The sequence below is a fragment of the Triticum aestivum genome, chromosome 3B (genome assembly GCF_018294505.1).
Source record: "Triticum aestivum cultivar Chinese Spring chromosome 3B, IWGSC CS RefSeq v2.1, whole genome shotgun sequence".
NCBI lineage: Eukaryota > Viridiplantae > Streptophyta > Magnoliopsida > Poales > Poaceae > Triticum > Triticum aestivum.
This window is the reverse complement of record NC_057801.1, coordinates 161,711,030-161,727,006: the sequence shown is the minus strand read 5'-3', so window position 1 is coordinate 161,727,006 and position 15,977 is coordinate 161,711,030.

Here is a 15,977-nt window from a genome sequence, read left to right as displayed (position 1 = left end):
TCTATTTTTCATATAAGTTTCGGATCTACTATTTTGCAATCTTTTACTTTCAGATCTATAAACCAAAAATTCCAAAAATATTTATTTTATCTTTTGTTTAGTTCCACCTAACTCTACCAGATATCAATTTTGCAAGTGACTGTGAGGCAATTGACAACCCCTTTATTGCATTGGGTGCAAGTTGTTTGATTGTTTGTGCAAGTATTGGTGATTTGTGCATTGTCTCCTACTGGATTGATACCTTGGTTCTCTAACTGAGGGAAATACTTATCTCTACTTTGCTACATCACCCTTTCCTCTTGAAGGGAAAAACCAACGCAAGCTTAAGAAGTAGCAGACCCCATCTTTTTATCCTTAATGGCAATGATACATATGTGTCGGTTCCCCTTCTATCACTGGGATCAAGCACCATAAGATCGAACCCATCACAAAACACCTCTTCCCATGGCAAGAAAAATCGATCTAGTTGGCCTAACTAAACCAAAGATTCGAATAAGAAATATGAGGCTATAAGTAATCATGCATATAGAAGATCAAAAGACTCAAATAAATTTCATGTATAAAAACATAGATCTGATCATAAACTCAAAGTTCATCGGATCCCAACAAACACACTACAAAAAAAGAGTTACATCAAATAGATCTCCAAGAGACCATTGTATTAATAATTAAAAGAGAGAGAGAGGAAGCCATCTAACTACTAACTACGGGCCCTGATGTCTACTACACAACCTTCTTCTTGTAGACGTTGTTGGGCCTGCAAGTGCACAGGTTTGCAGGACAGTAGCAAATTTCCCTCAAGTGGATGACCTAAGGTTTGTCAATCCGTAGGAGGCGTAGGGTGAAGATGGTCTCTCTCAAGCAACCCTGCAACCAAATAACAAAGAGTCTCTTGTGTCCCCAACACACCCAATACAATGGTAAATTGTATAGATGCACTAGTTCAGCGAAGAGATGAAGATACAAGTGCAAAATAGATAGTAGATAAAGGTTTTTGTAATCTGAAATAATAAAAACAGCAAGGTAACAAGTGGTAAAAGTGAGCGTAAACGGTATTGCAATGGTAGGAAACAAGGCCTAGGGTTCATACTTTCGCTAGTACAAGTTCTCTCAACAATAATAACATAGATAGAACATATGAAAAGCCCTCAACATGCAACAAAGAGTCACTCCAAAGCCACTAATAGCAGAGAACAAACATAGAGATTATGGTAGGGTACGGAACCACCTCAAAGTTATCCTTTCTGTTCTATCTATTCAAGAGTTCGTAGTAAAATAACATAAAGCTATTCTTTCCGCTCAATCCATCATAGAGTTCATACTAGAATAACACCTTAAGACACAAATCAACCAAAACCCTAATGTCACCTAGATACTTCATTGTCACCTCAAGTATCCGTGGGCATGATTATATGATATGCATCACACAATCTCAGATTCATCCAACCAACATAAAAGTACTTCAACGAGTGCCCCAAAGCTACTACCAGAGAGTCAAGAACGTGTGCCAACCCCTATGCATAGGTTCCCAATGTCACGAAACCCGCAAGTTGATCACCAAAACATACATCAAGTGGATCGCAAGACATACATTAAGTGTTCTCATAAAAGACTCAATCCGATAAGATAACTTCAAAGGGGAAACTAAATTCATCACAAGAGAGTAGAGGGGGAGAAACATCATAAGATCCAACTATAATAGCAAAGCTCGGGATACATCATGATCGTGCCATAGAGGAACACGAGAGAGAACACGAGAGAGAGAGAGAGATCAAACACATAGCTACTGGTACATACCCTTAGCCCCAAGGGTGAACTACTCCCTCCTCATCACGGATAGCGCCGGGATGATGAAGATGGCCTCCGGTGATGGGATCCCCCTCCGGCAGGGTGCCCGAACAAGGTCCCGATTGGTTTTTGGTGGCTGCAGAGGCTTGCGGCGGCGGAACTCCCGATCGAGGTTCTGTTCTGGAAGTTTTTGGGTCCGTAGCTATATATGGGTGCAGGAAGTACGTCGGTGGAGCTACCGGGGTCCCACGAGGCAGGGGGGCGCGCCCAGGGGGGCACCCCCACCCTCGTGAGCACCTCCCGTATCTCCTGATGTCCACTCCAAGTCCATCGGGTGGCTTTCCTTCCAAAAATAACATCTCCAGTTCATTTCGTTCTGTTTTTAACTCCGTCTGATATTCATTTTCCTCGAAACACTAAAATAGGCATAAAACAGCAAATCTGGGCTGGGCCTCCGGTTAATAGGTTAGTCCCAAAAATAATATAAAAGTGGAAAATAAAGCCCATAATCATTCAAAACACATAGTAATATAAAATGAATGCTTCATAAATTATAGATACGTTGGAGACGTATCAGCATCCCCAAGCTTAATTCCTACTCGTCCTCGAGTAGGTAAATGATAAAAGAAAGAATTTATGAAGTGTGAATGCTAGAGGTGCACAAGTTTGATCAATGATAATTTCAATCACCTTTTCTAGCATGATAATATGTCATAACAGTAGTTCATCTCATAAAACTTTTCACGAACTAGTAACAAGCAATTCACATGTCAAAGAATAGACCGTAAACATTCTTGAAAACTAGCAAACTTCATTCTTAGTCTTCAAAACAATTGCAATTCATCTTATTTTCAGAAATAGCAAACTCAACATACTCAACTATCATATAGTCTTCTACAATTGCTAACACTCACGCAATACTTGTGGTTATAAAGTTTTAATCAGACACAGAGAAAGATTGGGGCTTATAATGTTGCCTCCAAACGTATTCACCTTTGGGTGATGTCAACAATAATAGTTCATGCTAACGTACATCCAATTGGATATATATATATATATCAGGATCACCTCACCACGAAGTGCTTGCCAAAGGATAAAATGAAAAAGGGAAAGGTGAAGATCAACTTGACTCTTGCATAAAGTCAAAGATAGGCCCTTCGTAGAGGGAAGCAGGGATTTGCAAAGGTGCCAAAGCTCGAATTTTAAAATAGAGATAAATAATTTTGAGAGGTATGATCTCATTTTCAACATAACAACCAAGAGCTCCCAATATCTTCCATACTACATACATTATAGGCGGTTCCCATGCAGAATGGTAAATGTTTATACTCCCCCAACCACCAACAAGCATCAATCCATGGCTTGCTCGAAACAACGAGTGCCTCCAACTAACAACAATCCTGGGGGAGTTTTGTTTAATTATTTTGATTTGATTTTGATCTTTTTGATCATGGGACTGGGCATCCCGGTTACCGCCACTTTCTCGTGAATGAGGAGCGGAGTCCACTCCTCTTGAGAATAACCCACCTAGCATGGAAGACACTGACAAACCCTAGTTGCTACATGAGCAATTCGGGCATACAAAACAGATTATAATTTGAAGGTTTAGAGTTTGGCACATGCAAATTTACTTGGAACGGCAGGTAAATACCGCATATAGGTAGGTATGGTGGACACTCATGGCAAAAACTAGGTTTAAGTATATTGGATGCACAAGCAGTATACCCTCTTAGTACAAATATTTAGGCTAGCAAGGGGAGAAAGGCAAGCTCAACATGTTTGAATGATGCAAGAAAATATACATTAACTGAGATGTGAGAAAACATAACCCATTACAGCACTGGACCCTGCCCACCTCTTTGCCATCTGCTGGCAGATGGCAAAGAGGCCACATGTCATCTACATGTAACATTTGGGCTGGCCTATTTGGGCTCTTTGCCATCTGCTGGCAGATGGCAAAGAGCCTGCAGCCTTTGCCATCTGCTGGCAGATGGCAAAGTATGCCGTTAGACTTCTAACGGAGCTAACCCTGTTAAGAGGCTTTGCCATCTCCCAGCAGATGGCAAAGCCACAGGCTCTTTGCCATCAGCCAGCAGATGGCAAAGAAGCCTTTACCGGCAGGGTTTCAGATGAACTGTTTGCCATCTGCTGGCAGATGGCAAAGCCTTTGCCATCCGCCGACCATGCCTTTGCCATCTGCCATGGCAGATGGCAAAGTGCCAGATTCCAGTAGTGAACTCTTTAGCATGTCATACTTAATGAGTGCGCACAATTATAAAAGATGTCTATGATAATACATTTATATGTGAAATATCTCTTCCTTCAATATTCTTTCATGAATTGTTCAAATGACCAATACAATGCTTGCTAACCGTCAATAAATTTATAACCTCTACTTCTTAGATGTGAAATCATTACTCCCCATGGGATAAGCAAATGAGGCATATATAATTTCAGATTTATGACATTCAACTCATTCAACCATTTACTCATAGGATATAAGTGAAGCACACAAGTAAATGAAAAGCTACTCCAAAAAGATATAAGTGAAGATCAATGAGTAGCTAAATAATTATGCAACTATGCAAGGACTCTCTCTCATAAAATAATTTCAGATCTTGGTATTGTATTCAAACAGCAAGCAAAGCTAAAGAAAACTACAATGCAAGGATAGCACAACTCATGTGAAGAAGCAAAAACTTAGGCTCAACCGATACTAACCGATGATTGTTGAAGAAGAAAGGTGGGATGCCTACCGGGGCATCCCCAAGCTTAGATGCTTGAGACTTCTTGAAATATTATCTTGGGGTGCCTGGGGCATCCCCAAGCTTTAACTTTTGTGTCTCCTTAATTCCTCTCTTATCATGGTTTCTCTTCTCTTTATCAAAAGCTTCATTCACAACAAACTCAACAAGAACTCATGAGATAGGTTAGTATAAACCAATGCAAAACCATATCATCTTCTACTGTAACAAATCACTAAAATTATTATTCAACATTTCATACTAAATGCCTATGTATATTTAATACTCCTATCCTCAAATAGAATCATTAAACAAGCAAACATATGCAAACAATGCAACCGTAACAGCAATCTGTCAAAACAGTACAGTCTGTAAAGAATGCAAGAGTAAGAATACTTCCCTGACTCCAACAATTATGAACTAAAATTCCAACTGTAATAAATTTATCAGATCTTAATATGCAAAAAGATTCAACGTTATACCATTCTCTGACTTTTCTAGGGAATTTTTGCAACAGCGGTAAACTTTCTGTTTTCAAACAGCAACATGCATACTAGCAAAATAAGCATGGCAAAGGCTATCCTTGACTTTTTTATTGAAACTAAATATGCAAAACATTATTCTAACTAACAGAAAGCAAAAACTAACAAAATAAAATGACGCTCCAAGCAAAACACATATCATGTAGCGAATAAAAATATAGCTCCAAGTAAAGTTACCGATGAACGAAGACGAAAGAGGGGATGCCTTCCGGGGCATCCCCAAGCTTAGGCTCTTGGTTGTCCTTGAATATTACCTTGGGGTGCCTTGGTAATCCCCAAGCTTAGGCTCTTGCCACTCCTTATTCCATAGTCCACCGAATCTTTACCCAAAACTTGAAAACTTCAACCACACAAAACTCAACAAAAAACTCGTAAGCTCCGTTAGTAAAAGAAAGTAAAACCACCACTTAGGTACTGTAATGAACTCATTCTAAATTCATATTGGTGTAAAACCTACTGTATTCTAACTTCTCTATGGTTCATACCACTTAATACTATCCATAGATGCATCAAAATAAGCAAACAACACAATGAAAACAGAATCTGTCAAAAACAGAACAGTCTGTAGTAATCTGTATCAAACGTATAATTATGGAACCCCAAAAATTAAGAAATAAATTTATGGAACTGAGTAATTTGTCTATTAATCATCTGAAAAAAGAATCAACCTAAAATCACTCTCCAGTAAAACATGGCAGCTAATCTTGTGAGCGCTAAAGTTTCTGTTTTCTACAGCAAGATCACATAAACCTCACCCAAGTCTTCCCAAAGGTTCTACTTGGCACTTTATTGAAACAAAAGCTATAAAACATAATTAATACAGTAGCATAATCATGTGGACACACAAAAACAGTAAGGGTAAATATTGGGTTATCTCCCAACAAGCGCTTTTCTTTTATGCCTTTCTAGCTAGGCATGATGATGACAATGATGCTCACATAAAAGATAAGAATTGAAACATAAAGAGAGCATCATGAAGAATATGACTAGCACATTTAAGTCTAACCCACTTCCTATGCATAGGGATTTTGTGAGCAAACAACTTATGGCAACAATAATCAACTAGCATAGGAAGGTACAACAAGCATAGCTTCAAGAATTTAAGCACATAGAGAGGAAACTTGACATTATTGCAATTCCTACAAGCATATATTCCTCCCTCATAATAATTTTCAGTAGCATCATGAATGAATTCAACAATATAACCAGAACCTAAAACATTATTTTCATGATCTACAAGCATAGAAAATTTAGTACTCTTCACATAAGGAAGATTCTTCTCATTCGGAATAGTAGGAGTATCATAAGAGACTTGAACACTAAAAATTGTTTCCACATTAAAAGAGTAATGTTCAGAAAAAGGGTAATCATAATCATGACAAGATTTGTAAATATAATCATCACTACTTTTTATAGCATAAGTTTCATCACAATAATCATCATAAGTAGCAACTTTGTTCTCATCATAATCGATTGAAACCTCTCCCAAGATAGTGGAATCACTAAATAAAGTTGACACTCTTCCGAACCCACTTTCATCAATATAATCATCATAGGTAGGAGGCATGCTATCATCATAACAACTTTGCATATCAAAAATTGGGATGCTAAAAATATCATCTTCATTAAACGTAGCATCCCCAAGCTTGGGACAATCATTAATTTCAGCAAATATATTGTCAAATATTTCATCCTCATCAAACATAGCTTCCCCAAGCTTGGGCCCTTTCATATCATAAGCATAATCACTCTCATCATTAAAAATATGGATAGCACCAATAGTATAGCAATTATCATCATCACAAGTAGTAGTAGGAGCAACATCATTTGGGAGGGATACCTTTTTACCTTTGATGCTCCTTCTTTTCTTTTTCTTCTTCACATTATGTGTAGGTTCAACCTTCCTCTTTGAGCTCCTTATTGATGAGATCGGCTGAATAGAAAGCTCTTCCTCGTTACCTGATTCATCATAAGAAATAATAGGAGGAGATTGGGAAGCCTCTTCCCTTTCATTAGTATTCTCATCATCTTCCATTTGCTTTCTTTTCTTTAGGTAATTGGCAATATAAGGATTTTCAATACAATTCACCGCACATTACATATAAATCTTCTCTAGATCAAAATCAAGAATTCTATCAAGGGCAAATTCTGGAATAATCTTAGTTATACGTTTTATTTCTTCATAACCCAAGAGCAAATTAAGTTCATTGTGATGTGCAAGGGAAATCAAGTCATCACAATTTTTGGACACGATACGATCATGAAACAATTTGCATTGGGTACTAAAATGATCACGTTCATTGCAAAGTTCACAAGTATGGCTGAGAAAGTTTAAATTTTCAGCACACGCATCTAGCTCTTCTTGCAACAATTTAGTTTCTAAGTACTTATGCCTCTTGCAATATCAATCTTCCCTATTTGGTGTGTACTTACAAACCCAATCTACTCCACAAAAATCAACATGCTTATAGGAGACATTTTCATCATAACTAGTGCAATCATCATTAGCATTATGGATATTCAAAGAATTCGTACTAACAACATTGCAATCATGCTCATCATGCAAATATTTAGTGCCAAATAATTTAGAGATTTCTTCTTCTAGCACTTGAGCACAATTATCCTTTCCATCATACTCACGAAAGATATAAAAAGGTGAAGCGTATGTGACAAACTTAACTCCATTTTTTTGTAATTTTCTTTATAAACTAAACTAGTGCTAAAACAAGAAACAAAATGATTCGATTGCAAGATCTAAAGATATACCTTCAAGCACTCACCTCGCCAAAAAAGAGCTTAGTGACGGATTGTGAGTACCCTTTACCTAGCCTCCACGGCAACGGCGCCAGAAAAGAGCTTGATGTCTACTACACAACCATCTTCTTGTAGACGTTGTTGGGCCTGCAAGTGCACATGTTTGTAGGACAGTAGCAAATTTCCCTCAAGTGGATGACCTAAGGTTTATCAATCCATAGGAGGCGTAGGGTGAAGATGGTCTCTCTCAAACAACCCTGCAACCAAATAACAAAGAGTTTCTTGTGTCCCCAACACACCCAATACAATGGTAAATTGTATAGGTGCACTAGTTCGGCAAAGAGATGAAGATACAAGTGCAAAATAGATAGTAGACAAAGGTTTTTGTAATCTGAAATAATAAAAACAGCAAGGTAACAAGTGGTAAAAGTGAGCGTAAACGGTATTGCAATGGTAGGAAACAAGGCCTAGGGTTCATACTTTCGCTAGTGCAAGTTCTCTCAACAATAATAACATAGATAGAACATATGACAAGCCCTCAACATGCAACAAAGAGTCACTCCAAAGCCACTAATAGCAGAGAACAAACATAGAGATTATGGTAGGGTACGAAACCACCTCAAAGTTATTCTTTCTGTTCTATCTATTTAAGAGTTCATAGTAAAATAACACAAAGCTATTCTTTCCGCTCAATCCATCATAGAGTTCATACTAGAATAACACCTTAAGACACAAATCAACCAAAACCCTATTGTCACCTAGATACTCCATTGTCACCTCAAGTATCCGTGGGCATGATTATACGATATGCATCACACAATCTCAGATTCATCCAACCAACATAAAAGTACTTCAAAGAGTGCCCCAAAGCTACTACCGGAGAGTCAAGAACGTGTGCCAACCCCTATAAATAGGTTCCCAATGTCACGAAACCCGCAAGTTGATCACCAAAACACACATCAAGTGGATCGCAAGACATACATCAAGTGTTCTCATCAAAGACTTAATCCGATAAGATAACTTCAAAGGGGAAACTCAATTCATCACAAGAGTGTAGAGGGGGAGAAACATCATAAGATCCAACTACAATAGCAAATCTCGGGATACATCAAGATCGTGCCATAGAGGAACACGAGAGAGAACACGAGAGAGAGAGAGAGATCAAACACATAGCTACTGGTACATACCCTCAGCCCCGAGGGTGAACTACTCCCTCCTCGTCATGGATAGCGTCGGGATGATGAAGATGGCCTCTGGTGATGGGATCCCCCTCCGACAGGTTGCCGGAACAGGGTCCCGATTGGTTTTTGGTGGCTACAGAGGCTTGCGGCGGCGGAACTCCCGATCTAGGTTCTGTTCTGGAAGTTTTTGGGTACGTAGGTATATATGGGTGCAGGAAGTACGTCGGTGGAGCTGCGGGGGTCCCACGAGGCAGGGGGCGCGCCCAGGGGGGGCGCCCCCCACCCTCGTGAGCACCTCCCGTATCTCCTGACATGCACTCCAAGTCCATCGGGTGGCTTTCCTTCCAAAAATAACTTCTCCAGTTGATTTCGTTCCGTTTTAACTCCGTCTAATATTCCTTTTCCTCAAAACACTGAAATAGGCATAAAACAACAAACCTGGGTTGGGACTCCGGTTAATAGGTTAGTCCCAAAAATAATATAAAATTGGAAAATAAAGCCCATAATCATTCAAAACACATAGTAATATAGCATGAATGCTTCATAAATTATAGATACGTTGGAGACGTATCAGACCCGTAGGTCTACAGTGAACTACTCATGCATCATCAGAGAGGCGCCAATGAGGATGATGAACCCCTCCATGATGGTGTCTAGATTGGATCTATGGTTTCTGGAGCTTGCGGCGGATGGAATGGATTTTCATCAACTCCCCTAGGGTTTCTGGAATATTGGGTTATTTATAGAGCAAAGAGGCGGTGCGGGAGGCTGCCGAGGTGGACACAACCTGGCTGGGCACGCCTGGGCCCCTAGGCACGCCTTGGTGGGCTGTGCTCCCCTCGGAGCCCCCGTCGGGTACTTTCTTGGCACATGTGTGTCTTCTGGTCCAGAAAAAATCACCAAAAAGTTTTGCTGCTTTTGGACTCCGTTTGGTATTGATTTTCTGCAAAGTAAAAAACAAGCAAAAAATAGCAACTAGCACTGGGCGCTATGTCAATAGGTTAGTCCCATAAATGATATAAAATTATTATAAACTGATTGTAAAACATCCAAGAATGATAATATAACAGCATGGAACAACCAAAAATTATAGATATGTTGGAGACATATCACTCCCTCGTTACCTCCTCTGTGCAACGAGATCGTCGCGCCCCTGACCCATCATGGGGAGCATCGCCGCCGGTCTGAGACGAGGCCAGCTGCCAAATCATTCGACACACACCGCCAGATGCGCACGTGCTCCTCGAGTAGCAGTGCCAGCGCCAAGACCAAGTGGTTTAGGAGGTCATGGCGGCTCGGCACCACAACTGCGCCGCTCTCGCTGGGGGCATTCCCTCGAGTGGTGTGAGCTGTCGTGCCTTTACCCGCAAGCTGCATCGGGTGGTGTGGCCCGTGAAGTTCAAGCTAGAGTTGTCCCCATGCTACGATGGCACCCCCAACCCCGGGGAGTTCCTCTAGCTCTATGTGTTGAGCATCGAGGCAGCGAACGGCGACGAGAAGCCATGGTGAACTGGTTCCCCATGGCCCTCAAGGATGGCCCGCACTCCTGGCTCATGAATCTCTCGAGGCGCCGACCTCTTCATGGAGCGAGCTCTGCAACCAGTTGAGCACCAACTTCAAGGGCATGCATGACTCCTCCCTCGTCATCAATGACCCGTGGCATGTGTGGCAACGCCTCGATGAGACCCTCCGCAAGTACATCCAACGCTTCAGCCAGGTGCGCAACAAGATTCCAAATGCCTCCAACGCGGATGTCATCTCTGCGTTCTCCACCGGCGTCGTGCATGCCAGGATGAGCAAGAAGCTTGCCATCATCGATGAGTTGGACTTGGTGCTCGAGCTGTCCGACCACGCCGACAAGTGTGCCCAGGATGAAACAGGCCGCCTCTTCATCCACAACGACCCCGACACGATGCTCGATGCTGCAAAGGCCAAGAGCAAGGACGTCAAGCACAAGGGCCCTGCCATGCTTGCGGCTGAGCCTGAGAAAGTGTTCTACAAGTTTAGGCCCCTCTCGGAGGAGGTAAAAGCCCTACGTCTCAGTGCCCGGAGGTGGTCGACTGGATTTCAGTATATGCGTGAGTGTTACAGGAGATGCGAACCCTTGTCCCTGAGGAGGGGGTGGCTTATATAGAGTGCGCCAGGACCCCAGCCATCCCCCGTTATAGAGGGTTTAATGTACACAAAGGAGGGGCGTTACTGATAACGCCAGCCATAAGTGTCATTAATATCCATGAAGACTACGGAGTGAATGTCCGACCGTTGTAGTTCCGTCTGACTTCTTGTCTTCATAGGTCGAGTGGTTTCTTGTATGGTCGAGTGGTCTTTGAAAAGGTGGGATACCCGAATGATATGATTGGTCGAGTTGGTTGCACTCGACGTGTTCCTTGGGTACTCTCTATTGTCTCTTGAGCTTGGGTAGGGTATGTAGGTCAGGCCTATGACCCTACCCTAGGTCTATATCCTCATCACTAGCCCCCGAATGGATTGAGGTCTGAGTGGAGAGAAGATTGAAGTGGATTTTGCTTCAACCTTTGTGCTTCACGAATACTTGCGTTGAATGGGAGGTTCGTGTCGGAACTTCAGCTTCGTTTCAGTCGCCTTGATCGATTCAGAAGTTGCCGAGTGAATTAGTAGCATCATCTATCGATTGTTGTGTTCTATTGCAAGATCTCCAGCGTGATTGGTTATTGCGTATCCCGGATTCGGCGGGATTCAAAATTTCGGGGAAGCATGGGGGCGGAGCGTGCCGCGATAATCGGGACGGATAAGTAGGAACGCCTTGATCCCTGCGCCACCTTTTTCGGCACATATCCCGCGCGCGACTGCTGTGGGGAATTGATAGGATAGCCCGGGCCCGCGTGTCAGCCACTCGGAAGTGGGCCTTTAAAAGGCGACGGGGCCGAGGCATTACACTGCGTGCCCCCAGTCTCCCCATTTCTCTTCTGCTTCTCCATCGCGCGTAGCTCCTCCGCTCTCGATGCCGCCGCTCCGCCGCAATGGTGAAGGACAAGACATCGGCGCTGGAACACACGAAGAAGGCGACGGGAGAGGCGAAGTGCAAGAAGACCCAGCGGGGGTCGTCATCGCGGTCGGCGCTGCTGTCGGGTTGGATCCAGGGCGACTGGATCCGATCCTTGCTCCGGCAGGAAGACCTGGATGAGCTAGCCGAGCTTGGGCTGATCGCCAACGGCGCCGTGAGGTTGTCGGAGGGGAGACAAAGCCGCAACCATGACCGGGTGAGTACGTACTACTTACCACCCACGTCGACCATGGTTTTTCGCTTCCTCCGCACCCCTTTTTCCAGGGTTTTCTGAACTTCTTTGGATCCCAACTTTACCATTTCTCTGCCAACACCATCACCTATCTCGCGGCGTTTGTGTCCATCTGCGAGAATTTTCTTGGCTGTCGAACACACTGGGGCCTCTTTAAGCACATCTTCACCATCCGTTCCTAGTCGGTCAAAAAGGCAAACTCGAGTGGCGAGAAACACACGTTATCCAAATGTGTGGGGGTTTGGGAATCCAGAAGAGGAAGAGGAGCTCCTTCCCTTCCATGACCCTTCCTGAGTCGGTCAGGGGCTGGTAGTCGACTTGGTTCTACTGCCAGGATGTCCCCACTCCAGGCCAGTCGACTGGACTTCCCCCTTTCTCCTTCGATCGTGTTCAAACTTCTTCCTTGCTGAAAGTGACTGCTGCGGAGAGGGTGGAGACAGATATGCTGGTCGAGAGGGTGGTCCAGCAGATTAATCAGGGCGTGACCGGGATGGACCTAATGGTGGTGTTTCTCAGTCGATGCATCTAGCTGCTTCAGGTTTGGGATCACCCGATATGGATGTACTCTGGTGCCAATGACACAGATCAGGTTCATCCGGTGGAAGTCTCGGCCAAAACGGTGACTAGATGGTTGAAGAGCATCATGGGCAACAAGGACAACCCCAGGGGGCAGGAGGGTCATTCCCTTCAGCGACAGCAATCCACCAGACAAGGTTCGAACTTCTGCCTCCGACTGTTTTCTTGTGTATCTTGCATCTTTCTTTGAATCCGACTGGAATTCACTCGACTTCTTGTTTTGTAGGTTTATCTCGAGATGTATTCCATGCCCAACAGCGAGCAAACCTAGGAGCAAGACCAGGAAGGGGAGGATAGCACAGACGAGAGTGGCGAGTGGCAGTCCTCGGACAATGACGACGAAGAGGAGAGCGATGAGGTGGACGACAACGAGGGGGTCGACTCGCCACCATGCTCGGAGCGTCGATCCAAACACCATCACCATCCAGCGAGCGAGTGGAGCAAGGCCGTGGCTCCTAGTACCCAAATGCAGAAGCGGACTCGGACGTCGACTCCGGAGCCGACTGAGAAGGTTGCCAAGCATCCCAAGGTTGTTCCCGCGAAGACTCGGAAGACTCTACCGAGGATCAAGATGGACGTTCCAGTCGCCTCTGGGTGAGTGTTTTATCTTTCCGCGTTCCTTTACTTCGATTGACATTTCTGCTTGTTACCGAGTGGATCATGAACTTTCTTTAGTCCCGCGAATTCTATGACGGATATGGATGTTGCCAAGGCCCCCGGGGAGAAGAGACTGACGACACGGTTACTTCCAGGGCTGGTAAGCTTCTTCCAATTTGAACTTGATCTGCCGACTGATTCACTGGTCGACTGAATTCTTGGGATTGTCTGTGTTGCAGCTCTACGAGACGTCATTACCCTTCTAGATGACGAAGAAGAAGAAGCGCCTCCGAAGGAGAGGAGGAGGAAGGGTAGGACTTCGAGCGGGAGGGTGGCTGAAGGACAAGTGCCTGAGCCGGCGGTCGAGCGATCCGGAGATCCGTCGCGGGCCAGCATCTCATTTGCCAATCCGCTGTCGACTGACCGCCCATCGGGGTCGACTGCTCAGGCTTCTGCTGCTCCTGTACAAGTCCACGCATCTGATCCTGCATCTGCTCCGATTGCATCATCGACATCCCTCTTCACCACCTACCAGACTCCAGACCATCTGGCGAGCGCTGCCCGGGAGGCTCTTCTCCAAGTGAATCTTGTGATGGAACAGATGAAGGTGGTGCATGAGGCTAGTCAGGTTGCTTACAAGGCCACAACCTCTCTGCAGGCGAATGTCAAGGTTAGTTGATCTCTGACTGATCTTTTGAGTAGTGATAGTTGCGACTGTTGCTTTACTGCCCATATGATGTCTTTGAATGATTGCTCTGGAACCTTTTATGTGCATCTATGAGTAGTCGTTCCGCATCCATTACCCACTGGGTGTTTCCCTGGTAGCCAATCGGGAGTAGCTTCTCTGCTTGAGTCGACTAGGTTAAGTCGAGTGCTTTTCTGAACCAGTGGGGGAACGCATAGTGCACCCACTGGGTGTAGTCCCCGAGACTGCAGTCGACTGCTGGCAGTTGACTGGGGTCTGAGAATTACTTTTTTTTATTTTACTCCTGCTGGGCAGACCATGCCGAGTGTAAGAACCATACTAGTGGGGGCATGGCAAGTGCACCCACTAGGTGTAGTCCCCGAGACTACTGTTTAATGTTTGATTCGACAGTAGTCTGAGATTAACTTTTGTTGCTATCGACTAACATGTCTCTTTCGCTGACTGTAGAACTCTTGTAACCTTGGGGCTCAACTTGCTGAGCTGGACAAGAAGCAGATCAGCATCAATCTTGACTTGGAACTGGCCAGGAAGAACCTCAAGAAGGCCCAAGACGAAACAACTGCCATGGGAGGTAACCAGTCGGAACCTTTCATCTTATGATTCCCCTTTTTTCTTTCCAGTCTCTTTGAACCGAGTGATTCCACTCGAACAGATGTCTGTAGTGAAAACCGTCAGCTTCAGGCTCATCTGAAGAATGTTATTTCTTTAGAGAAAATGAAGCAGGCACTGGAGAAGAATGACTTGGATCTTGATGCAGCTCAGAAGGAGGCTCGTGAGAAAATGGCGCTTGCGGACAAGAAGCTGGCTTCGGTCGGCAAATTGGAAGAAGAAATTGAGCAACTGCAGAAGGACAAAGAGAACTTGACTGGTGAAGTGGAGAGCCTCAAAGCAAAATAGGGTGAGGTGGAGTTGTATCTGGGGCAGCTTGTTGCGAAGTTGGTCCTGAAACTTGAAGGTATTTCTTCTGGCTCGACCGATTTGGGACGTCGACTGACTCATCCTGTTGAACTGTCGACTCATTGTTTTTCCGACTGTGCAGAGCTCTGTCAGGAGTTCGAAGCAGAAACTGGCGGGTTGAGACAGGTCTCGACCCCATAAACTGCCCCGTCAAAGACGATGTTGTGATGAACATGCTGCGACTGGAATGTCGCTTGGACAGTGCTGTAGACTACGTCGCCCGATTGAAGGTTGCGATGACGCGGTGGACGCAGAACTCTGGCCTCTGGGGGAACTTTCATAGGACCTTCAGTCTCTGATGGCTCGGTTGAATCAGATCCTTGGCCGAGTGCAAGAAAGGAAGAAGTCATCCACTCGGTGTGGTGCTGACATCGCCCTGCCACTGGTCCGAATGCATTGCAAGGATGTCAGATAATACAAGCTGGCGGCCCTCAAGGTTGCCAACACAAAGAAGCTCGATTTCCAGTCCTTCATGGACACCATCCTTGACGCCGCCACGCGCACCATAGACAACATTGACCTCGATAGCTTCATCGAGCCAGCGAGTCCTCCTCCAGCCGAGTGAACAAAACATTATGCCTCACCCTTAATTTTCCTCGGGATGCCGAGTGGTTATGTAACCTTTAAACTCTATCGGGCTTGATGCTCGAGTACTTCTGCCTGTCATGGTTCTGAACGTTTGAAGGATTTATCCAAACTTTGCTTTCCTTGGATATCTTAGCTCTTGTTCTTGTTGCTTCCGGGTGTTCTTTGATTTTGAACAGATTTGTCTTTGATGACGCGCACATTGTGCTTGTGGCGTAGCTCAGAGGTGTTCAATCAACACCTCGTCGTCCCTGTGGATAGGGTTGGAACGC